Source organism: Diceros bicornis, chromosome 15, assembly GCF_020826845.1.
Source record: "Diceros bicornis minor isolate mBicDic1 chromosome 15, mDicBic1.mat.cur, whole genome shotgun sequence".
Lineage (NCBI taxonomy): Eukaryota > Metazoa > Chordata > Mammalia > Perissodactyla > Rhinocerotidae > Diceros > Diceros bicornis.
The window spans coordinates 47,996,037-48,021,807 of NC_080754.1; the positions used below are offsets into that span (position 1 = coordinate 47,996,037).

The 25,771-nt window shown below is 38.3% G+C and overlaps 1 long non-coding RNA gene and 1 pseudogene across 1 annotated transcript in view; one reads left to right on the forward strand and one right to left on the reverse strand.

The window, feature by feature from the left end:
* The window catches only part of LOC131414965 (uncharacterized), a 32,853-nt gene extending 23,288 nt beyond the window's left edge, over positions 1–9,565 (reverse strand). Inside the window, exon 1 of the long non-coding RNA XR_009222276.1 lies at positions 9,483–9,565. This is a non-coding gene — a long non-coding RNA (uncharacterized LOC131414965). The remainder of the gene's footprint in view (positions 1–9,482) is intronic.
* Positions 7,771–8,131, forward strand: LOC131414964 (anaphase-promoting complex subunit 15-like; annotated as a pseudogene).
* Positions 9,566–25,771: the final 16,206 nt, after the last annotated feature.

Consider the following 25,771-nt stretch of genomic DNA (forward strand, 5'->3'; position numbering starts at 1 on the left):
AAACACACATACTAGAAATTTTGATACTGTTGATCTGTGGAGCACACTTTGAGAAACATCACTGTAGCAATTCATGCTCGAGTTTCAAAGTAATTCAGTGAAGTTAAAAGGAAGGCCACTTTTAGAGTTTTTTTTCCTCCATGTCCATTGTAAGTATTTAGAACTCATCAATGTACACTATTTGCTGTTTCCCTTTATGATGATTCTACATTCGTTCTCTGTTTAAATGACTTTTAAGTTTGATGTAAGTGGAACTGAGATGTTATAGTCTCACATAAATTGAGGTTTTATCACCTCTTTTAGGAGATATTTGTTTTAGAAAGCAATTGTTACTAATCCTGTCTACAATATTTGCTATGGGAATTATTAAATATTTAATTTTATAAATTGCACAGCTGAAGTACTCTTTGGGAAGGAAGAGATAAATTTAAGTCTCTCTTAGAAAAAATAAACAATAGCTAAATAAAAAAAAGTATTCTTCTTATTGGTTAAAGAAAAGTTAGAAAATCATCCTTCTGGTGGAGAAATGCCTGGGATTTCCTCTTTCTGACTCTTCCCATGAAGAGAGAGGCAGAAAAATGAAAGACGAGCTGGGAGACTTAAAAGCCAAGCTAACTTTTGGCCAAAATTCTTGGAGTAGAAAGATCATTGTGAGGAAAAGCTAAGGATTACTCTTTCTTATTTTGTAAGTAAGCAGGGGTTCTCATTAGAGAGATAAACAAAAACTTCCCCTGTTCAAGAAAGTGTAAATAGTTTGTTGAAAATCTGTCTCAACAAGCATCATTGTAAATGATTTGGTCTTCTATTGGCCTAAAAGGGAAGTCTGACCTGAAGAGATATGTGGTCACCAAACACTGAAAGAAAAATGAAAATCAAAGATCAACTTTCCTGCTCATAGAACACACTTAAGGATTTACTCTTGTCTTGGCTGCCCATGCTAAACTCCAAACGAAAGAGCCTTCACTCCAGAGACCTAAGTTTTCAACTTATTTTCCTAAACATCCCAACAGCGTATATTCCATCTCTTGTTCTTGTTGGTTTCTTCTCTGGCCTCAGACAAGATCTAGATAATATCTAGCTTCATGCCTTCAGCAAGGATGTATTTCAGACTTTTGGGGTCACGCTTCTGTAGGTCCCCTCCCTTGTCATGATTCCTGAGTATGTAGAGGAAGGAGGGTTGAGGGGGCCCCTTGACCTCTGCCCTTGGAAAGAACAGCTCAGGGTTCTTAGGCTAGCTCATATACCACTTCCCCACACCTTTTTCCAGATGCAGCAGAAGTCAGATTTCTCTGTAGAATGTTTTAATTCTCTAAGATGTGTTCCAAATTGTGTAAGGAGAAGGACTCTTACCACCAATCCTCCAGAAATAACAGGTTGCAAGCGAGCACCATGTTCATATGATAGTTTCTCATCTTGCATCATTCAACAGGGGCTCTGGAGCCTGGGGTACGAATGTGCTTATAAACCATGGCATGGATATGCCTGTGGAGGAAGATAAATAGAATTGTTAAGATGGAAGCTGATAATGTCTATCATATTCAGTTCATTCTGCTTTTAGGATGAAGGTTAGGTGTAGATGTTGTAAGAAGGCCCAAAGAACACCTCACGCCAGAGCCTGGTGTTGGTTAATGTAATTCTTGTACAGTTACAAGTATATTTGAGGTTCTCCTAGGTCACCAGTTGTACAAATCACCTAGAAGTTATTAGTATATGTAAAAGGCAGATGTGACACTAAGAGTTGAAAGAAAGCATTGGAAATGAATCTCATAATTTCTATGTAAGAGAATATTAGAGGTACAGGAATGCAGGGAGCTGTGTTCAGAATTCAGAGTGTCAAGGTAGATGCTCCAGGAATACGATAGTAGGCACTATAGGAATACCGATCCTCTAATGATCAATGAATATGCTCCACTAGGCCGTAGTTTGATTTCTGATTTTGGGTTTTTTTTTTTTTTTTTTTTAAAAGATTTTATTTATTTATTTTTCCCCCCCAAAGCCCCAGTAGATAGTTGTGTGTCATAGCTGCACGTCCTTCTAGTTGCTGTATGTGGGACGCGGCCTCAGCATGGCCGGAGAAGCAGCGCGTCGGTGCGAGCCCGGGATCCGAACCCGGGTCGCCAGCAGTGGAGCGCGCTCACTTAACCACTAAGCCACGGGGCCGGCCCTGGGGTTTTTTAATATAGGCTGTGAGTTCCTTAAACAGTGTCATTCAAAGCCAGGAGACATTTGGAGAAGAATGTCCTTGGTTAGGGGACATGTGTTTAAGTATTTGGTTGTAAAGTGTCATAATATGTGCAACCTACATCCAAATAGTTCAGTCAAAAGAGAGAGAAGGATAAAACAAATGTAGCAAAATGTTAACAATTGAATCTCAGTGAAAGATACCACTGTTTCAATGCTTCTGTGGCTTTCAAAATTTTGAAAATAGAAGTTGGAGAGTAAACAATACAAATGTATTTATAAATACAAAGGTAAATACCACATAAAATAATCAAAAGAGTTGATATTGATTATCTCTGGAGAGAAAAATCTGATAATAGTGGCTGACTGCTGTTTTTCATTATGTGACTTTTAGTACTATTTGTCTTTAAATTCTATGAATGCATTACTTTGACAACAACTAAACACTGGCTTTAAGAGAAAAAAAAATCAAATAGACAAACTGGGAGGCCAGATTGCCAGATACTTCATGGAATCAGAAAACCCATTGATAAACATGTTGAAACAGTTTATCTACATGTATAAGGGAAAAAGGGTACCATCTCAACGAAAAATACAATCACCTCAGAGAGAGGATGACGGCCATATGAGGGATCAAGTCAAAGATGAAATATAGGGAATCTGAGTGTCAGGAGAGGAGATAACGTTACTTATGGCCACTCAATTCAGTCTTTCTTAAGAAATAATACAAGATAATTTATTCATGAAGAATTACAGGAACTTGGCCATTTCACAGATCAAATGAAATCACTAGATGCTTTTACTGACTCACCATTTCTCAAAGGTCGTTGTCCATACCTCAGCTTCATGGATAGGTTGTAGGTGGCCTAGAAAACTAATTTACTAACAACTAGTCAGAGATCATTGTCGGTAAAGGAATGCAGGAAACTACTTCACATTTTACGTTTGTAATAGGGAAAGAACTCACCCTTCTGGTTTTGATGTTTTTATTTTATTGTTTGTTTCACAAAAATGCCAGGTCCCCTAAGGGGAGGGGGAGTCCTGATGATACTTCTCTGTGTTCCGAAGGTTATATCAATGTACTTTTATGTGGCCTCAGCCTTGATCTCTAAAAGGAAGTGTAGTCCTACGTGATAGTCAAGGCAGATACCGGACCATTGGGTAGCTTGGGCAATGTGTGAGTGATAGGACTAAGTAGTTAACATGCTCCCTACATACGAATTAGTGGGGATGATCATCCATTTCAACAGGAAATTTAGGCTTACGTGACCAACGTTTGGACCATGATGCTGCTGGATATTTCTGAATCTCGGCACCAGTAAATCTGGGCTGCCAGCCCTCTTTCTCTGCTCTGTTATTCCATTTTTGCTCCTGGGTGAGTTGCAAGAACCGCATAGCTTCATTGGTCACTGATGTTGCTCCTGTCAAAGCTGGTAAATGACCTTAGCGCCATCTCATTATAGATTGTCAGAAGCTGCAACTCAGTGCTGAGCTGCCTTGGAAGCCATGTGATCCAGATGACTTTGCTTCAAGATGGAGGAGAGAGCCTGACCCACATCAGTCTTTGTGCAAATGAGAAATAAACCTTTATTCTGTTAGGCCATCACTGAGAATTTGGTGTATGTTTATCGTGGCAGCTAGAAATGATTATCCTCATTAAATGTGATATGATTTGGAGAAAGAACTGGAAGCTATCCAGGTCCACATTACAATGGCATCAGGGACTTCAGAGGCACTTGTACAATAAGGGTGCTGAGTTTTAAAGTAAGGGAGTAGATGCAACATTGATTAGATCGTGGTTCCTGGCTGGCGGAATTAGGTGAGAGACTTCAGCAGCTGCCACGACTCAGGCTCTTTAGCAAATCTCAGTTGCTGCTCAGAGAAAGAGAAATCAGTCACTTAAGGAAACAAAGCGGGCCAGCCCCGTAGCTTAGCGGTTAAGTGCGCGCGCTCTGCTGCTGGCGGCCCGAGTTCAGATCCCGGGCGCGCACTGACACACTGCTTCTCTGGCCATGCTGAGGCCGCGTCCCACATACAGCAACTAGAAGGATGTGCAGCTATGACATACAACTATCTGCTGGGGCTTTGGGGGAAAAAATAAAAAAAATAAAATTATTAGATCTCCTTCAATTTCTTTAAAAAAAAAAGGAGACAAAGAGGCTCACTAAAGATATTACTCCAGGATATCCTTGTGTGGGCCCCAGATATTTTCCTGAAGACCCTTGCAGATAAGGGTGTGAAATAACTGCCTAATCTCCAGTCCAGGGTGAAAAGGGGACAATGTCAGTCATTTAGTGTTTGGTCTTAGATCCATCTCCAGCCTTCTCCTTCTCTGTGTCACAAAGGGCTGACTCTGCTGGTTTTTATTTGATTCGGCCAGTGGAGGGAATTGGCAGGACATTGGAAGGTAGAGAAGTCAAGAAGTCCAAGTTTTATTCCTGCTCTTGCACTCTGACTTGGGAGATATTTAAAATAATCATGGCTGTGCCTCTTCTTATGGTACCAGCTTACCATTCAGTTCTTCTTTCTGTGATCTCAGTTTCTATTGGGCATCCGTGGCTCCCTGCCTCCTGTGGTCTAGTAATTCCATATTCTTTTTTTTTTTAATCCCTGCAGCTCGAGGGGTGATGGTAGCTTTCTGCTGTTGCTATCCAAAGTGTTCTTTCATCACCCCTTTTGGTTTTGAATCTCTTCCGACACCTTTGTAGCTGCTTCCTGTATTCAAGATCCCTTTTGAACTACTTGTTAAGGGCTCTGCTTTTCTGATTGGACCTGGCTGACTTGGACTGTAGACCTTGCTGAGGTCCCAGGAACCAGGGTTGCAGAAGTAATGCATGGGAATGGACCTCCAGAGGTAAGAGGATGACACCTTTGGATTTGTGGGGAGATTTGGAAAAGATTCTTGGGACAATGGGACGTTGAGGAAAAAAGATGTCCTTTACGGAGTATTCACATTTGAGCTGTTTGGGTGAGGAGTATGCAAATTCTGCATCCCATTAGCCATGTTTTGGTCTCTCAATTTTGAGTAGGTGTACTTGGGACATCCTCAGAGTATCTAACTTTCCTCCTACTAGCTCACTAACAGAATCTGAATCTGGGTTTCTCTCCTAGTGAACAACTATACTCACCATCTCTCCTGGTGTCTAGGGGAAGACCTAGACCTTAGCAATACAGAAAAGTTGTCTTTGGGATGTCTAAGCTGGCTTTCTTAGGTCAGTTTTCTTTTCCACCCCGATGATTTGCCTTTTGCAGATGGTAAAGGCCCATATGCAAATTCTGACCCACTTGCTAGTAAAGGAATTGGACTATGCTGATGCTTAAAAAATTTGGATTCAGGTTCAAAAATGCAATTATTGAAGTGAAAAATAGAGACTCAAAAATTATTAAACTAGTAAAAACATTATTTTCTGAACACAGTGAGGTATTATTTAAAGGTTAAATGTAATTAACACTGCCAATTAGTACAATAAAAGTTTGTCAACTTAATTATTGATCAAACATGAAAATGCACTATGTTCTGCCAATAGCCCTTAATATAGACTTAACTAATGTCCATTTATTTTTTGGATCATTTAGTTAGTGTTCCAGTATAATCTTTAAGCAGTCTCTTAGGAACTACTTTAATTGGGTTTATTATATTTTAACTCAATTCTTCTAACATTATTTACTATTATTTTTTCTTTAATTAAGTGCATGTATGTGTTTATAAAGAACTAATGATGCCATAACAATATCCTTAAAAAAATTCAAATATAAGTTTCCAGATTTTCTACTCATAAGTTCACTATTCACACTGAAATGTGAGAGAAAAAGAAAAGAGGTGAACTTAAATGCCGTGACCTTAAATTTGTTCTAAGCTTTTGGAGAGACGATATAAACTGCTAAGGAGGAACTTTAAAGACCAAACTGAAAAACACTCCATTTCACTGTAGTATGCTTCATTTTATGCGTTTTTAAACTTAACCAAGGCGACATGTACTCCTGATGGCAGAGACATTCCAGGATTGTTTGCACAATTCCTCTCAGGCAAACTGGGTCAGACTAGGAGGCATGATTGAAATGACAAATCATTCACATTCTCTTTCAATTCTTCTCCTCTCAGTCTAGTCATCTCTAACCTATCATTTAAGGCCAACTGAAATCCTACTCCTTTTGTACAGATTTCTTTCCTTGGGAACTTTCTGCTTTTTCTTAACCTGTTTGGTTTTACTGCTGGTACCTGTAATTAGCATATTACAACAGCGGAGAATTTAATTCCAAATTTTTTTTTGCACAACCTAACACATTTTTTTCCTTCAGATATGACATCGTTTAAGTTGAAAAAAAACTCAAACAATACCAAGTAGTTATAGTTAATATGGCAAGTCTTTCTATTTTTCCTCCCCAGGGCCATTTCCCTTCCAGATGGAACCACCTCAACTCAACGCTTTTTCACATGTGCGTCTTCATGCTTCTGTGCCTCTGCCCATCGTTGTGTCTCAGCCTGGAATGCGTTCTCACATTCTCTGCCCATCTTTCAAGACTCCTGAAGGTGACATGCTCAGTAAACTGTCACCTTGAAACTGTCGATCGGTGTTCAGCGTTTTGTTCTCTGTACTCCCTCAATGTGCCACTCCTACCGCTATTTAACACTCATCTCATTCTGTCTTGTTTCTAACAAGCTCTTTACCTATCAATTTCACTGTGGTATAATATACTTTCCTTGAGAGAAGGAGCCCATTTTATTCATCTTTTATTTCTTACAGAATCCAACCCAGCCACTCTTACTACATATTTAAGTCATTGAATGTATAAAGCGTAGTTTATTCATTATCTGTTTTATGAGGCTTTGTCACAGCTGGACTGTCAGCATCTTTGGGGCAGGAGCTGAGACTTTTTGCTTTTGTCAAACAACAAAAATGACAATTGAAATATTACAACCGCACCTTTCAGTAATGCTTTGCTTTTTAAAAAAGTTCTTTTACATACATTATTTCCTTTGAACTTCACAACATCCTATATTAGTAGGCTGCATTGGTCTAGAGAAAAAAAATGCATGGGCTTTGAAGTCAAATAGACCTGAGTTTCAATTCCTTCTCAGGCTGTCGGCTTTGAGATCTTGGGAAACTTCTTTAACCTCTAGAAGCCTCAGTTTTCTTGTATTAAAGACTAAAGTTTAGTCTTATAGAATTGTTGGGAGGAATGTGTGACATAAGCATGTAAAGATATGTGATACATATTAGACATGGAATATTAGTGAAGATTCCCCCCTCACCATCTTCCCTAGGAAATAGAGGCTTAGATAGGCTAAATGATTGTCCAAGGCTATGTGACTGGCAAGGGGTTGCAAATAGTAGCAAAGCCAGGTCTGGACTCTAGGCCTCCTGAATCTATGTGTACGCACATGCCTGTCCCCTTGTGCCTAAACTCTGGGCTGAGACTGATCTTTCCTGCAGGAAGCTGAAAACAAGTCGCCTATCATCCTGCTGCCATGTACACGCCATAGTCTAAAAGATACAACTGCAGGCTGCTGCCTTCTGGTGTGATAAGGAAACTGAGGCTCAGAGAGGTGTAGTGACTTGGCCAAGGTCAAACAGCTATCTTGGAGCCATGTCCACCTTATTGCCCTCACTCTTGCTCCATGTGACTGAGATATTGTGGTTTAATTTGGATCAACCCTGGGTGGAGGAGACAACTGCAGCAGCAAGAACAGCAGCAGCAGGCCTGGCTCCAGAGCATCATGGAGAAAGACAACAACTTGGTATCTATCGGCAAGCCAGCTTCAGAGCACTGTGATGACAAGAAAGAGGAGGAGGATGAAGATGACGAGTATAGTGAAGACTCAGAGGATGATGAGGACATGCAGGGTATGGATGAGACTAATGATTGCAGTGAGTAACCTGGTGATGGAGAGGTCGTTGAGATGGACGTGGAAGGCAACAAACAGGATCAAGACCAGTGGATAGTCTAGGTAGACAGGGCAGGAAGGTCAGGAAGATTCCAGGCCAGCCCAACCTGCTCTCTACCCTCTGCAGAAACAGCTGATGAATGTTTAGCAAAAAACAAAACAAAAAAACAGAACATGGCAAGAAATTTTTCTGCTCACCTGCTTTACTCGTGAGACAATGTCACACCCAAGCATCTCTGAGTAAGGAAATGCAAATAGTAAAATTGTTGGTAATATATTAAACTGCAGAGGTTTATCTGCTTCCCCTGAGTGAGTATCTAGTTAGCATAAATTGGTTAAAATCATACATTTAGTAATTGAAATTATTCTCCATGAAGTGGAACCAGAGAGAAATAGATATTGAGCTACAATGCATTCTACTCATCCCAACACATTCTTTCTGCCAACTGTGCTCTCTCTTCTTCCCTTATTAAAATTTGTACAAATTAAGTTGGAAAAAAGGAAATATGGCATATGTATAGTCAAACAAGGAGTGTGTTTAATGAAAAGAATAAACCCTCACATGCATTCAACCACTATGCTCCAGTATAATGAGCCTGAAAACCCTTTAGATGATTGGCTATCTATGATCTCATGGAAACTGATCAGAAAAAGCAAAGTGTATAGGAAACTTAGAAGGGCTTGGAGCTCCTATGATGTAAAAAAAAAAAAAAAAAAAATGTTTCCTGGGAAGATTTTGAGAAAATAAAATTAAAAGTAATTTCTGAAGTTTCTGTGGTTTAGATTAGAGCTTCTCAAGTTGTAACGTGTGCATGACTTACTTGATAATCTTGTGAAAATGCAGATTCTGATTCAGCAGGTCCCTAGGAGATCTCTAGATTTTCCTTCTTTAACATGCTCCAGAGAGAAGTCAAGATGGTGGCGTAGGCACACTCTGAACTCACCTCATCCCAGGGACACAGCCAATTTACAACTACTCATGGAAAAATTACCCCTGAGAGAGAACTGAAAACTGGATAAGAGGAACTCCTGCAACAAACAACAATCCTAATTGAGGTGAAAGAGGCAGAAATCCCCTTCTGGAGAGAAAAAAACACCGCCTTCACTAGCAGCCAGCTTCACCACCACCCGAGAGCAGCCCAAAGGTACGCAGCCCTCCCTGGAGGAGCAGGGCCCTGAGCCAGGGAGTGCTCCCACTGTGGGCATTATGTGGACCCAGCACAATTGAGACGAGTGGCATAATATCTGACTTTGCCTGTTACTAAAACATTGGGGAGTACCCCCAGAAAAGCTGGTTCACAAAGAAATTAAAACCGGCTCTTAAGGGGCCCACACGCAAACTCACTTGTTTCAGAAAGCAACCTAAAATCATCAGAAAGAAAGGTACACAGCGCTTTGGTGAAAAGGGACTCACCTGATAGGCTCTGAGTGCTTCTCGGTGAGAGGTGAGACCTCTCCAGGGACTGGGACATTGGCGGTGGCCATTGTTGTGGCCTGGTGTGGGCATCCTAACACAGACAATGGCAGATGCCATTGGCATTCTCCCTGGGGCCTGCTAGCCCAGGACCTGCCCCACCCACTAAAGCACCGATTTAATCCAGCTCAGCCAGGGCAGGCAGCCCACCCTAGAGACTGGCCTCACCCAACAACAAGCCCTCAGGCAACTTGTGGGCCTGCTAAGTGAGCTGCCTGGATTCTCCACAGATTGGCAAGTGAGTCCAAGGAGCAGGTGGAGAGTATGGGGCAGTGGTGGAGCGTGTGGGGCTCCTGTTTTGGAGAGACTGTGTCCATTTCAGGAGGTTGGGGCGTGCACACATGGCAGGACCGTGTTGATGGTGTGTGTTGACCTGTGGGCAATGGGGCTTGTCAGCTGCAGAAGACTTGTGCTTCTCAAAGACCCACATAGGGGGTTGCCCCACCCTCCAAAGCCTGAAACAATTGGGAGCTCTTGTGCCTGAGGCCAGCCCCACCCAGCTGCAATCCTCAGAGAGCTGACAAGAGACATAAGGCTGGAGGCTTATAGCGATTGTAAGCCCCTGAGACTAACAACCTGCCATGCTGGGGGCCTACTCACTTAAAAGAAATACTGCAACACAAATGTGCTATTAGAACTTGCAGCCAACTGTGCTGGGGCTCTCCACATCTGATAAAGAGACTGAAGGACCCACAACAACTACAAGCAGCTGAGCATTACAACACCTGGCCAGGGGCATAGCTTAGCCTTCCTGGGCACCTACAGGGAGAGCGAACACAGCACAACAGAAGGACACATGTAGCCCACATGGGCGTCACTCCTGGAACATTCAGAACTGAGGGAAGCACACTGCTGGGCCTCATAAGGCATCACTTATATAAGGTCACCTATCCAAGAGCAAGAGACATAGCTGACTTACCTAACATATAGACACAAGCATAGGGAAAGAGGCAAAATGAGGAGGCAAAGGAATATGTTCCAAGTAAGGGAACAGGACAAAACCCCAGAAAAGGAACTAAGTGAAACAGAAACGAGCAACCTCCCTGACAGAAAGTTCAAACAAAGAGTGTTAAGGATGCTCACTGATCTTGGGAGAAGAATGGATGAACTCAGTGAGAACATCAACAAAGAAATGGAAGCTATAAAAAAGAACCAATCACAAATGAAGAATACAATACTGGAAATGAAAAATTCACTACAGGGACTCAAAAGCAGAGTAGAGGATACAGAAGAACGGATCTGCGAGCTGGACAAAAGACTAGAAGAAATCACCCAACCTGAACAGGTAAAAGAAAAAAGAATTAAAAAGAGTGAGGACAGTCTAAGGGACCTCTGGGACAGCATCAAGTGTACTAACATCCATGTTATAGGTGTCCCAGAAGGAGAAGAGCGAGACAAAGGAGCAGAGAATCTATTTCAAGAAATAATAGATGAAAACTTCCCTAACCTAAGGAAGGAAACAGACATCCAGGTACAAGAAGCACAGAGAGCCCCAAACAAGATAAACCCAAAGAGTCCCACACCAAGACACATAATTAAAATGTCCAGAATTAAAGATAAAGAGAGAATCCTAAAAGCCACAAGAGAAAGACAAGTTACATACAAAGGAAACCCCATAAGGCTATCAGCTGACTTCTCAACAGAAACCTTACAGGCTAGAAGAGAGTGGCAAGATATATTAAAAGTGCCAAAAGGAAAAAACCCACAGTCAAGAATACTCTACCTGGCAAGGTTATCATTCAAAATGGAAGGAGAGATAAGTTTCCCAGACAAGCAAAAATTAAAGGAGTTTGTCACCAAGAAACCGGTACTACAAGAAATGCTAAAGGGACTTATTTAAGGGGAAAAGAGAAGACCACAAATAGGAAAAAGTATCTATTTCCATGATAAGAGGGTAATGGATACAAATGCACAAAAAAGAGGTTAGATATGATATCAAAAACATAAAATGTGGGAGGAAGGGAGTTAAAGAGTAGAGCTTTCAGACAGAGGTCAAACTAAAGAGACTATCAACTTAATATAGATTGGTATATATATAGATTACTGTATATTGACCCCATGGTAATCACAAACCAGAAACCTATAATAAATACAGAAAAAAACTAAGAGAAAGGAACCCAAACATAATACTAAAGAAAGCCATCAAACCACAAGGGAAGAGAGCAAAAGAAGAAGAAAGGAACAGAGAAAGACTACCAAAACACCAAGGAAAAAAAATTTAAAAATGGCAGTAAGTACATACTTATCAGTAGCTACTTTAAACGTCAATGGACTAAATACTCCCATTAAAAGGCATAGGGTGGCTGACTGGATAAAAAACACGACCCATATATATGCTGCATACAAGAGACACACTTCAGACCTAAAGACACTCACAAACTGAAGGTGAAGGGATAGAAAAAGTTACTCCACGCAAATGGCAATGAAAAGAAAGCTGGGGTAACAATACTCGTATCAGACAAAATACACTTTAAAACAAAAACTGTGAAAAGAGACAAAGAAGGGCATTATATAATGATCAGGGAACAATCTAAAAAGAGGCTATAACACTTGTAAATATCTATGCACCCAACTTAGGAGCACTTAAATATGTAAAGCAATTATTAACAGACGTAAAAAAAGAAATAGACAGTAACACACTAATAGTAGGGGACTTTTTAACACTCCACTTACACCAACAGATAGATCATCCAAACAGAAGATCAATAAGGAAACATTGGCCTTGTATGACACACTAGAACAGATGGACCTAGTAGATATATACAGAGCATTCCATCCAAAAACCGAAGAATACACGTTCTTTTCAAATGCACATGGAACGTTCTCCAGGATTGATTACATATTAGGCCACAAAACAAATCTCCATAAATTTAAGAAGATTGAAATAATACCAAGCATCTTTTCTGACCACAACGGTATGAAACTAGAAATCAACTATAGGAGGAAAATCGGAAAAGCCACAAATATGTGGAGATTAAACAAAATGCTACTGAACAACGATTGGGTCAATGAAGAAATCAAAGGAGAAATCAAAAAATACCTGGAGACAAATGTAAATGAAAATACTACATGCCAGAATTTATGGGTTACAGCAAAAATAGTTCTAAGAGGAAAGTTTATAGCAATACAGACCTACCTCAACAAACAAGAAAAATCTCAAATAAACAATCTAACAAAGCACCTAAAGGAAGTGTAAAAAGAAGAAAAAACAAATCCCCAAATCAGTGGAAGAAGGGAAATAATAAAAATCAGAGCAGAAATAAATGAAAGAGATACTAAAAAAACAATAGAAAAAAATTAATAAAATCAAGAGCTGGTTCTTTGAAGAGATAAACAAAATTGACAAACATTTAGCTAGACTCACCAAGAAAAAAGGAGAGAAGGCTCAAATAAGTAAAATCAGAAATGAAAGAGGAGAAATTACAACAGACACCTCAGAAAAACAAAAGATTATAAGAGAATACTATGAAAAGCTATATGCCAAAAAGGTCGACAATCTGGAAGAAATGGATAAATTCTTAGAATAATACAACCTTCCAAAACTGGATCAAGAAGAAATAGAGAATTTGAATAGACCAATCACCAGTAAGGAGATCGAAACAGTGATCAAAAACCTCCCCAAAAATAAAAGTCCAGACCCAGACAACTTCCCTGGTGAATTCTACCAAACATTCAAAGAAGACTTAATACCTATCCTTCTCAAGCTCTTCCAAAACGTTGAGGAGGGTGGGAAACTCCCTAACTCATTCTACAAAGCCGACGTTACCCTGATACCAGAACCAGACAAAGACAACGCAAAAAAAAAAGAAAATTACAGGCCAATATCACTGATGAACATCGATGCAAAAATCCTCAACAAAATACGAGCAAATCACATACAACAATACATTAAAAAGATTATACACTATGATCAGGTGGGATTTATTCCAGGGATGCAGGGATGATTCAACATTCACAAATCAATCAATGTGATACACCACATTAATAAAGTGAAGAATAAAAATCACATGATCATCTCAATAGATGCAGAGAAAGCATTTGACAAGATACAGCATCCATTTATGACAAAAACTCTGAATAAAATGGGTATAGAAGGAAAGTACCTCAATATAATAAAGGCCATATATGACAAACCCGTAGCTAATATCATCCTCAATGGTGAAAAACTGAAAGCTATCCCTCTAAGAACAGGAACCAACAAGGATGCGCACTCTCACCACACCTATTTAACACAGTATTGGAAGTCCTAGCCAGAGCAATCAGGCAAGAGAAAGAAATAAAAGGGATCCAAATAGGAAAGGAAGAAGTGAAACTGTGACTATTTGCAGATGACATGATTTTATATATAGAAAACCCTAAAGAATCCACCAAAAAACTGTTTGTTAGAAGTAATAAGTGAATACAGTAAAGTAGCAGGATACAAAATCAACATATAAAAATCAGTTGCATTTCTATACACTAACAACAAAGTAGTGGAAAGAGAAATTAAGAATACAATCCCATTTACAATTGCAACAAAAAGAATAAAATACCTAGGAATAAACTTAACCAAAGAGGTGAAAGAGCTGTACACCGAAAACTATAAAACATTGCTGAAAGAAATTGAAGAAGACACAAAGTAATGGAAAGATATTCCCTGCTCTTGGATTGGAAGAATTAACATAGTTAAGATGTCCATACTTTCTAAAGCAATCTATAGATTCAATGCAATCCTTATCAAAGTTCCAACAACATTTTTCACAGAAATGGAACAAAGAATCCTAAAATTTATATGGAAAAACAAAAGACCCCGAATAGGTAAAGGAATCCTGAGAAAAAAGAACAAAGATGGAGGTATCACACTCCCTGATTTCAAAATATACTACAAAGCTACAGTAACCAAAACGGCACGGTACTGGCACAAAAACAGACACAAGATCAATGGAATAGAATCGAAAGCCAAGAAATAAACTCACACATCTACGGACAGCTAATCTTTGACAAAGGAGACAAGAAATGGAGAAAGGAAAGTCTTTTCAACAAATGGTGTTGGGAAAACTGGACAGCCACATACAAAAAACTGAAAATAGACCGTTACCTTACACCATACACAAAAATTAACTCACAGTGGATTAAAGACTTGAATGTAAGACCTGAAACGATGAAACTTCTAGGAGAAAACATAGGCAGTACGCTCTTCGACATCGGTCTTAGCAACATATTTTCAAGCACCATGTCTGACGGGGCAAGAGAAACAACAGAAAAAATAAACAAATGGGACTACATCAACCAAAATGTTTCTGCACAACAAAGGAAACCATCAACAAAACGAAAAGACAACCTAACAATTGGGAGAAGATATTTTCAAACCATACATCTGATAAGGGGTTGATCTGCAAAATATATAAAGAACTCATGCATCTCAACAACAAAAAGATTAACAACATAATTAAAAAATGAGCAAAAGACCTGAACAGACATTTCTCCAAAGAAGATATATAGATGGCCAACAGGCACATGAAAAGATGTTGAACATCATTAATTATCAGGGAAGTGCAAATCAAAACTACAATGAGATATCACCTAACACACATCAGAATGGCTATAATTAACAAGACAGGAAACAACAAGTGTTGGAGAGGATGTGGAGAGAAGGGAACTCTCATACACTGCTGGTGGGAGTGCAAACTGGTGCAGCCACTATGGAAAATAGTATGTAGATTCCTCAAAAAATTAAGGATCGAACTACCATACGATCCAGCTATTCCACTGCTTGGTATCTATCCAAAGAACGTGAAAACACCCATACGTAAAGATACATGCACCCCTGTGTTCATTGCAGCTTTATTCACAATAGCCAAGACTTGGAAGCAACCTAAGTGCCCATCGAGGGACGAATGGATAAAGAAGCTGTGGTATATATACACAATGGAATACTACTCAGCCATAAGAAATGATGAAATCCAGCCATTTGTGACAACATGGATGGACAATGAGGGTATTATGCAAAATGAAATAAGTCAGAGGGACAAGGTCAAATACCATATGATCTCACTCATTAAGTATAGATAATAACAACAACAAATGAACACATAGAGACAGAGATTGGATTGGTGGTTACCAGAGGGGAAGGGACGAGGGAGGAGGGTGAAAGGTATAATTAGGCACATGTGTGCGGTGATGGGTTGTAATTATTATTTGGGTGGTGAACATGAGAACATGATGTAATCCATGCAGAAATAGAAGTATAATGATGTACACCTGAAATTTATACAATGTTATACGCCAATATTACCACAATAAACAAACAAAACATACAACTAATACCGCAATATGACAATTTATGCCCGTATGATTTAAAACCAAGTCCCAATGGATTAGTATTTTCTTTTCTAAGCATATATTTAGTGATATATTTGAGCTTTCTTTATTGAAATGAAATATTTAGGAGACCTTTCTTATTTTTTCATATCTTTACATGAAATGTATATTGACATCTTAAAGTTACGAAACAATAAAATGGTCATTTAGGCATACACATGCATATACTCAAAGAAAATAAAAAAACTTCTTGTGAAAAAGAAAAACGAGCTCCCATGTGTGCTGATGTTGCTGGTCCATGGACCATACATTGAGCAGTAAGGCTTTAGACTATGTTGACCATTTCTGGGTTGCTGAAACACTGAAATCACCAAAGAATTGCTAATATTTGCATTTTGAAAAAAAGCATTGCCAGTAGTAAACGTGTCCAAAAAATAGTGTTTTTTTCTGGATTAGTGATGGTGAAGAGCCAAACGATGAGTCAAAAGTGAACCGCAGGACAAGCTCGAGTCACAGTGAAATCAGCTTTAGAAACTGTTTTAATCCATATGAAGGTAGGCCTACATTGTTTCTCCTATCTGTAAGTGCTGAATTATTCATATGAATGCTTCAGAGCAGCCTTCTATAAATCAAACGGAGAGAATTGAATTGGGAACTGTAATGGTGAGAAATTTTGAGCTCCTAACCTGCTTTACCTGGGCACTCTCTCAGTTATCTTTCTCTTGTTCTGACCAAATCATTCCTGGTGATTTAACAGTGCCTAAATATAGCCCCAGAGACTCTTTCATTGTGGTATATTTTTAAGCTCTGTGATTTTAAAGCCTTGCCAGATGGATATTAGAGTCAATATTGAAATCTCGAAGTGCTATGTGAGAGACCTTCTAGAGAAGGTTTGAAATGGTTCATCCAAATGCTTTTTCTTAGTTAACAATATTGGACCAATATGGCTCTATCATAACAATAGTTAGTTGTGATAAAAGCATCTGATCCAACTCATTTTACAGGAATATTCTGTTATTCCATCTAATAATAATGCAATGTTCTCCCCCCTCCACCTCAGGATAATTTAGCTTGTGTAAGGACTGAAATATTTTAAATGGATGAATTCTATTCATTTCTGTTGATTTTCTATTGATAAATTGCCGCTGATTATTAGGGGCTAGGAATTTAACCAAGAACCTTAATACACTGACCAAAGTAGTAAGAAATGGAATATGTTGAAAATCATATGTAAAGCTTTAAAAGTGGATTGAAATAATCATCGATATGATACAAGTGGTTTTATGATGATATAAAAAATAGTTAGCTTTTGATAACGCTTTGTCTTACCTGACTCACAAGATTCCTGTGAGGATCAAATAAGACAGTGTCTTTGCAAGTGATCTGTAAAGTCTAAATGGTATTTCTGTCTTGTCTCCCCTTCTACCAATCTATTTTACATAGGCCACCAGATTAATGTTTGAGAAGCTTTGATGACATCATTTCCCAATTCAAACACTTGCAATACCCATCCCAACCTCCTTCTGATAAATTGAGTTTGGCTTCCCTTGGCAGTAAGAAACATCATGCTGCCTTTCTTGCCTTATCTCCAGCTATTTTCCTATTCTACCCTTATATTCCAAGGCTGTTGGGTTACATCAGATCTCCCTTGAGTTCGTAGACCAAATTTTCCATTGTCTCCTGGAAGTCTCCATCTAGTTGCTCCATAGTGACACTAATACCAAACATGTCCAAAACTAAGAGCACAAGCTTTCTTTATATATTTTCTATTATCCACTCAGTTGCCTAAGCCAGAAAATGGGGAGTTATGGGTTTTGTGTGTATATATATGTATATTATATTTTTTTTACCTGAACCGCTCTTTCAAACCCACCTTCAATTAGTAATGGGGAATTTTTCCTTACCTACCTTTCCCCTCAGGCCTATTCTCAATTGTTGCCTACATCCATTAATTCTATAAGATATTTTTCAGGCCTAATGTCCCATGTTTCTTTTAGTGAACAAATATTTACGAATCACCTACCATGTATTGGCTACTGTATCAGTTTCCTATTGTTGTTATCACATATTACCATGGACTTGGTGACTTAAAACAACACATTTCTTAACTTACACTTTTGGAAGTCAGAAGTCCAAAATGGAGCTCACTGGGCTAACCTCAAGGTATTGGCAGAGCTGTATTCCTTCTAGAGGCTCTAGAGGGAATCTACTTCCCTCTAGAAAAGCCGAAAGTCTGTCTCAGCTTCTAGAGGCTAACCGCATTCCTTGGTTTGTGTCTCCCTCCGTTTCAAAGGTACCAATAGCCTCATTCCAACCTCTGCTTCTGTTGTCATAGCTTCTCTGATTCTGACTTCCCTTCTTCTCTCTTTCACTTATAAGGATCCTTGTGATTACACTTAGGGCTCACCTGGCTAATTCAGGATAGTTTCTCCATTTCAAGATTCTTAACTTACACATATACAAAGTAACTTTTGCCATAGTAGGTAACATATGCACAGGTGCTGGGGATGAGGACACAGGTATCTTTGATGGGGGCATTATCTTGCCTACCACAGCTGTCTTCCTAAGCAGTGTGAACACAAAAGTCAATATGATAGTCTCTGCCTTCAAGGAAATCAAAGACAAAGCAGTCAAATGAATGAGCAGCTACAATGTACTGTAACTACTGCTATGAAATTGTAATAAAAACTATAGGAAATCTTTGGAGATCGGGGGGGATTTGGAAAGAAGTGATATCTAAGGCATACAACTGAAATTCTTTTTGAGGCTTTTCTTACATTTTAGGAGGGAGAATAATGGCATCAAAATAAGTTTGGAACAGCAATTTAGGCTCTAATAACATCAGTCTACCTGATTCTCTCTTTTACAGTGGTGAGCAGATTGGCTTAATATAAATATAAGTTCTACTCCAAAGATATAAATATGGGTACTGTATGTACATAGCATATTCATATATATATTCTTTATGTATATGTCATATACCATTCATCAGGTATATAGGCGATAGAATCCACACGAATGTGTAAGGCACTTTTCTATGGACAAAGAGAAACAGAGAAGTCAGAGGGCACCAATTCTGTCCTCTGGGAACTCACAGTCTGGAAGGGATACATGACATGGGCATAAATATTCACAAAAGCATGAGGCAGAATGAGATGACTGTCATGAGAGAGATACAGATACAGCACTGTGTGTATATAGGGCTGGGAGGGAATATTTTCAGCTTAGAGAAAGCAGGGAAGACCTCATAAATATTGTCTGATTTGAGCTGAGGTGTTTAAGGACAGGTGGTTGGGCTTTGGTTATGTTGGTGGTGAGAGAAAAGATCACAAAAAACAGCACACACTCCACATTGCTTTTAGGTAGTGGAACAAAAGTTCCTGATGGAGATCTTTGAGTCTTTGAAACAGCAGTTGAAGAGATGTGAATTCTAATTACAATTTCACCTGTGCCAAACAGAATTATTTATGCACTTCTATTGCTCCCACAAAGCCTTCAGAAGGATTTCTGCTGCTGTATGGTAAGGGAAATATGTAGAAGGAAATCACATACTTCCTTGTTAGAATTAAGGGAAGAAATAAGGGAAAGATTAAGAAATTCACAAAGGGGAAAAGTACTATTACTGAACATTTTTTAGAGAAAGCACAGAAAAGTTTATAGCTTTCAGAAATTATTTCGTAATGATTCATTCAGTACGTATTAAGCACTGACTCTCTGCAAAGCACTGTGATGGATGATGTGGAGAATAAAAATATTTTAAGACCTAGTCCCTATTTTTAATCCATCTAGTGTGGGAGAGAAAACAGAGATTGAGCACACTACAAAGCAGTGTGTGATCCATGTCACATGGTTAGGCTACAGATCAGATCAATTCTAGTGGGCCTGATTAGGGAATACTCATGAAAGAGAGAACACCTGAGTCTGACCTGGAAGGATAAGAAGGATTACAACAGACCAAGGCATGTACTTAGGGCTGGAGGGAGAGTAAATTGGTAGAGATGAAATTCAGACAAAAAGAAGAGCATGTGAAAAATCATGGAAGTAGAAAAGTCAAGACATTTTCAGGGACTGTACATGCCATTTTTTTTTTCCAAATCTGAACTGAGCAGTACAACTGCAAATAAGACGGTCTAAAGGGTACAGAGAAATAGCCAAATAAAGTAAAGTATGATTTGTGTTGTGGCAGAGGTAAGACAAAGATCCCAGTTTTTACCTAGCCAGAAGTCACAAAGACCAGAAAGGGCTACCCAGAGAAGTGCCGTCTGAGTTGAGTCCTGAGGGATGATGTCTCTGAGTTGGCCAAGCAGAGAGGGAAGCTGGTGGAGTCTGTGCAAAACCCAGAGCAGAGAGACCAAGAGCATAATGCATTTGAGGAACTTCAGGAGAGTTCTTTATGGCTGGAGTCCAGGCTGTATGGAAAGAGGATGAGGAAGCCTATCAATGTAAACAGCAGTTGGGTCATACAGGATTTTGGAAACTAAGTAGGAGGCTATATTAACATTCAGGTCAGAGTGGTTGAGGGTCAAAATTATGAAATGGCAATGGGGATTAATAAAGAGAATACAGACAAGATAGATATGAGATACAGGAGAAGGAGATCCCTAGAAACGTAGTGTAATTGGGAGGGGTTTTACCACAAGAGGTCTCTATGAATGCATTGCTATAGAGAAGAGTGATGGAACATACTCAGGAGAAAAGCCGAGGTGAGAAAGACTAGGTGGTGCATCCAAGGAGGAAGGACAAAACAAGTTTGCAAATACGAAAAGAAAGTTTGGGAGTTCATGGAGGGCAGGAGAAGTGAGGGAGGAACTCAGGGAACTCTGGGTTTGCAATGAGCTGTTGTTCTTGTGTAGAGGCTCGTGTAGACAAAACTTGGTAGAAGGTAGCCTTTATAATGAAGTCACCTTAGCTGGGTAAATGCAACTTGGTGGATCTTTTTATCTCATGTACAGAAGAGTGGCCAGATGATTTGGCCAAGATATTTAAGGCTGAATCCTCTTAAGAAAAAAAAAAATCTCCTGAGTCTTAAATCACCTCTCCCCTTTATTGTTTTTGTTGTCTACATAGCAAAGACAGAACATAATATTTCCTGGAAGAAGCACATAGTTATCTCCATGTTAAATACATGTAAATCTATAGTTTTGTATTTCTTAGTTTTTGGTGAAAGGAAGAACCTTCTGATTGAAGACAGGGAAAGAAAATGTAGTTTAACACAGGATTTGAACCATGGAAAAGCAAAGGGAAATTGACAAGATTGACTCCTATTAATGAATATTATCTTGATGACTGCTTCTTCCTTCTTAAGACTTTTCTCTGTGAATAATGATTCCTTCAGCTTCAGCTCTAATTATTGAGGCCCTCAATCTTTCCCCAGGGTTTTACAGCCCTTGAAACAAACATATGTGCTTATTATTCAAAGAACTTTTGGTCACCAGAGGAAAAAAATAATTATCGTTCTCCCTACTTAACACATATTTTTGTATCTGCTGGATCTCCTTTCCTCCCCCACCTAAGTCCTCAAAAATATTTTATTGGAAACTGTGTACACATTGCTAATCTCTTTTGTTTTATCTCCCGAAATGTTGTGTAGAGTTTGTGTAGAATGGCAACCTGATGTAGATATAAGATATGTGAACTTTTGTTAAGTATACTTAGACCATCAACTAAAGAATTTCTCTATATACAGTCTCACTCACACAGTACCCAATTAACCTTTTATCGCTTTTTAAAACACACTCAGCTTCATGGCATGAGCTCATTCATCTTCGCTAAAAGCCTTCGTGGAAATCTGAACAAAAGTAGCTTCTGTTAAATTTTCTTCAGCTCTAACGTGAAGCCTTTTATTACTTCCTTTTAGCTTTTTCTTGCCGTTGTTAGGGTCTTTAAGGCTTAGAGTAAAAAGGTATGGAACTAAGTCATGTATCAAAGTGTGGTCCCCAAGAATCAACCTCAAAAAAATGATGGCCAGAGAATCAGAGATGCAGGACAATGGATGAGGAAATTAGGCAAACAGTTAAATTAGATCTTTCTCAGCAGCAGGAGAAAAAGTGGTCAGAAGATTGTTTATTCTATTGATGTACAATTTGGGAAGAAACCCAAGACTGCCAACTAGGGTATCTTAAAGACGCCAAGATGACCACTGTTGTCTTTAAGATACACTACTTGATAGAAATCCTTGGCAATCCTATGGCAGCATCTATCAGGCATTTGGTTTAGGTCTGCAAGTCTGGCGGCAGGTGAGACTATACTTTTGTACAACCTAGGTCAAAGTACTTACCCATGATAGTTCTTTTCTTACTATTGATTTTCTTCTGATTACAGGGCTCAGTAAACTTGTTATTCTTAAGTTATTTTAATATTGAGTGGCAGTTAGAGAATATGATCTGTAGATGTGAATATATTTTATAACCCAAAGCCCCATGATAGCACCATTTGCATACGGGATCATAAGCCAGAGAACCTTCCCTTCACTGGCTAGATTGTTCTAAACTCTTTGGAAGTTTCCTATTTGGAAATAGGATTTCACATGCTAAGGGAGCAGGCAGGTTTGCACCATAAGCATGTAAGAAGACAAGCTGAGGTAGTAACAATCCACATGTTGTTCAGCTAGCATCTTGCTTTTCTACAGTCTTACAGGTTCCAGTGGCTAAAAAGAAAAAAGTTCTCAGCTTTACAATAAAACACAATCTATTTTACTCAGGTCTGAACTACCATCTCGATTTACCTTGGAAAACAATCAAACTAAATTCCTCCTTACCTGTTATGTCAATATAAATTTCAGATAGGTCAAAGATTTAGCTATAAACAATGAGGCTGTCAATAACAGAAGAAAATACGAGAAAATTAAAAGAAAAATTCTTGGAATGGGGAAGTTCTTTCTCAGCAGGACACAAAATCCAGAAAACATAAAGGAAACTGATACATTTAAACAATAAAATGCAAACATTTCTGCGCAGCACAAAAATAACATAAAATTCAAAGGAAAACTGAGCAAAATTATTTACAGCACACATGACAAAAAGTATTCATTTTATTTATCTATAGAGAGCTCTTATAATTCCATAAGAAGAGATTAATAAACAAATAGAAAAAATATACAAAGTAAAGGAAGACATTTAATATAAAAAGAAATACAATGTCTTATAAGCATAAGAAAAGATGCTTTACTTCAATTTAAAAATGCAAATTAATACAATAATGACATTCGATTTACATTAAAATGGAAAAGATTAAAAAGTGATAATTACATTTTTGGCCCGAATATGGGGAAACAGGTATTCCAATACACTGTTGGTGGGAGTGTAAATTTGTATAACATCTTTGAAAATCAATCCGGAAATAGTCAAAAAAAGAGAAAATATCCTTTGATCCAACCTTTCTATTTGTAAGAATTATCCCTTAAGTGTACTTCCATTCATGTGCACAAAGATATATTCAAGGATTACATTCCATTTTTTATAGTATTTTTCGTTTTTCTCTGTATTAACAATGATCATTTCATAGTTTTCTACATCCTTCCCAAATTCAGCAAAAGAATTATAAAATCCATAAAAATAACATTTTTTAATATGATGAAACATATCAGATACTCCATTTGTTTCAATTTTATTCTAAAGACATCTCTACCTGGGTCCCCAGTGTCATGTTCTAAGCTGGACTGATTGTTCTCTGGACTCTTGATGAGTTGTCCTGGGTGTTCCCTTGATCTCTCTCCTGGATCCATGCCTTCTTGAACTGATACACTGGACTAATATTTTGTTTAGATATAAAATTCTAGGTTGATCACAATTTCCCTTCAAAACCTGAGGCATTTATTCAGTGTCTTCTAGTTTCCTGATGTTGAGAACCCCTTTTATTCCTCTCTGGAAACTTGAGGACCTTCTCTTCTGCTGTCCTGACATTTCGTGATGGTATGCCTCAATGGTGTACATTTTCCATCCATTATACTAAGTAGGTGGTAGGCCCTTTCAAGCAATAAACTCATATCTTTTAAGTCTGAAACATTTCCATGTATTATCTCTTTTATTACAATCTTTTTTATTTTATTGTAAAATATAACACAGGTACAGAAAAATCTCGTGAAATGAATGTTTGGTTTAATACATCATTGTAAAAGAAATACTCTGGAGAAAAACACCCAGATTAAGAAATCGAATTTTGCAAACCACCCCAAGAGTCTTCTGCATGCCCATCTCAATCATAACTTCTTTCCTCTCCTATAAATAATCACCACTTGGGGGCCTTGTTACCCACTTTGCTTTTCTTTATAATTTGATCACACAAGGGTACTTCTCTAAGCAGTATTTTTTTTAAGTTTTTGTAAGTTTCTTTTAATCTACATGTTATCTCACCATATTTTTTTTCCTTGCAATTTATTTGTTGAAGAAACCAGGAAATTTAATTGATAAAACTTCCTGTAGTATGACTTTTGCTGATTTCACCCCCATTGTTTCTTTTAACTTGCTCCTTTGTCCTATATATTTCCTGATAGTTGGACCCAGAGACTTCATCAGATACAGGTTCGTTTTTGGGTGCAAGACCTCTTCAGAGGTGATGGTGTGTATTTCTGTCCAGAAGGCTCATAGTGATTCTATTTTTATGTTGGCGCCAGCCATTGATGCTCAATAGATACATTAATTCATTAGGATGAGAGAAGAGTGAAATTCTAATACAATGATTCCTTCTTTTATTAGCTGAAATAGTTCTCCTAAGAGTAAATTCCCTTCATCTACTATTTGGCTACCTAACTATATAGATCATAGAGGAATAGTAGGACAAATTCTTTAACTTTTTATTTTTCATTTTTTGAAACAATAACTTGGATTCCAGTTATCCTCTATAAATGACAAAAGAGCTTTCTTTTAAACCATTATTAACTTATGGATTTAAACTTAATTTGTTTCAGTCAATTGAAATTATCTTTATTGATGCTCAAATAGTCCCATCTCTAGGTAGTGAGAACTTCTTCAAGATGGCTCCTGAGTCCTTTTGATATATCCCTAGAAGTCTTTGATGAGATGTTCTAGGTTCATCTTGTACAGTTTGTTCCCCAGATCTCTCTCTCTCTCTTTCTCTCTGTGGTGTGCATTTTAAAACAGGGAATGTTATTTCAAGACCACAATCTGGGCCCTGGAGATGCTCATTGCTAATGGCGTGGTCATTGTTTGCATCACTCTTTTAGTATTCATTCTGATACTTCCACTTTAAAATCCAAACCATGGGATTTTACTTAACCTTTTCTCTCTTGCATCAGAATACCCTTTCTCCCACATTAAGACGGCTGGTTCTCAAAGACAGTGGAGATGACAGAATTAGAATATCACAATATTCCTCATTTGCGGTATCCCTCATTACACAAATAACAGCCTCAGTGTAGTAATAGCACTATTACCACCATCAATATGATTACTGAAAGAAATGAAAATTTTTGCATATGATTTCTCAGTTCTCACATTTTTTATGGTTGTACTGTGTCCACATTGTCAAAGTATATAGCAATTATACAGTGTACTCTTCACTTTACAACCCTCATTTAGTCACAGTTCTTCAGTGCCCATATCATCAGTCTTTACATCAGTCACCCTTCTGTCTGAAGGTCATTGTCTGGCAAATTTCTCAGAAAGTGTTCATGGGAACAGTATTTCCTGAGCTCTTTGGCTATGGCCTTCATACTTGTATGTTAAGTTAGTTTATGGCTGAATATAAAAACCTTTGGCACACATTCTCTTTCCTTGAGCATTTTACATATACTATTCCATTTTCTTCTGGTAAAAAGCATTGCTTTAGAAAAGTCTGATGATAATCTAATTATTACGAGTCTCTATTATAAGAGAGTTGGTCTTTTTACCAGAATGTGAATGCCTGAAGAATGTTTTTTTCTTTTATATTCAATAATCTTAACTAGAATGTCTTAATGTTAGTCATTTTTT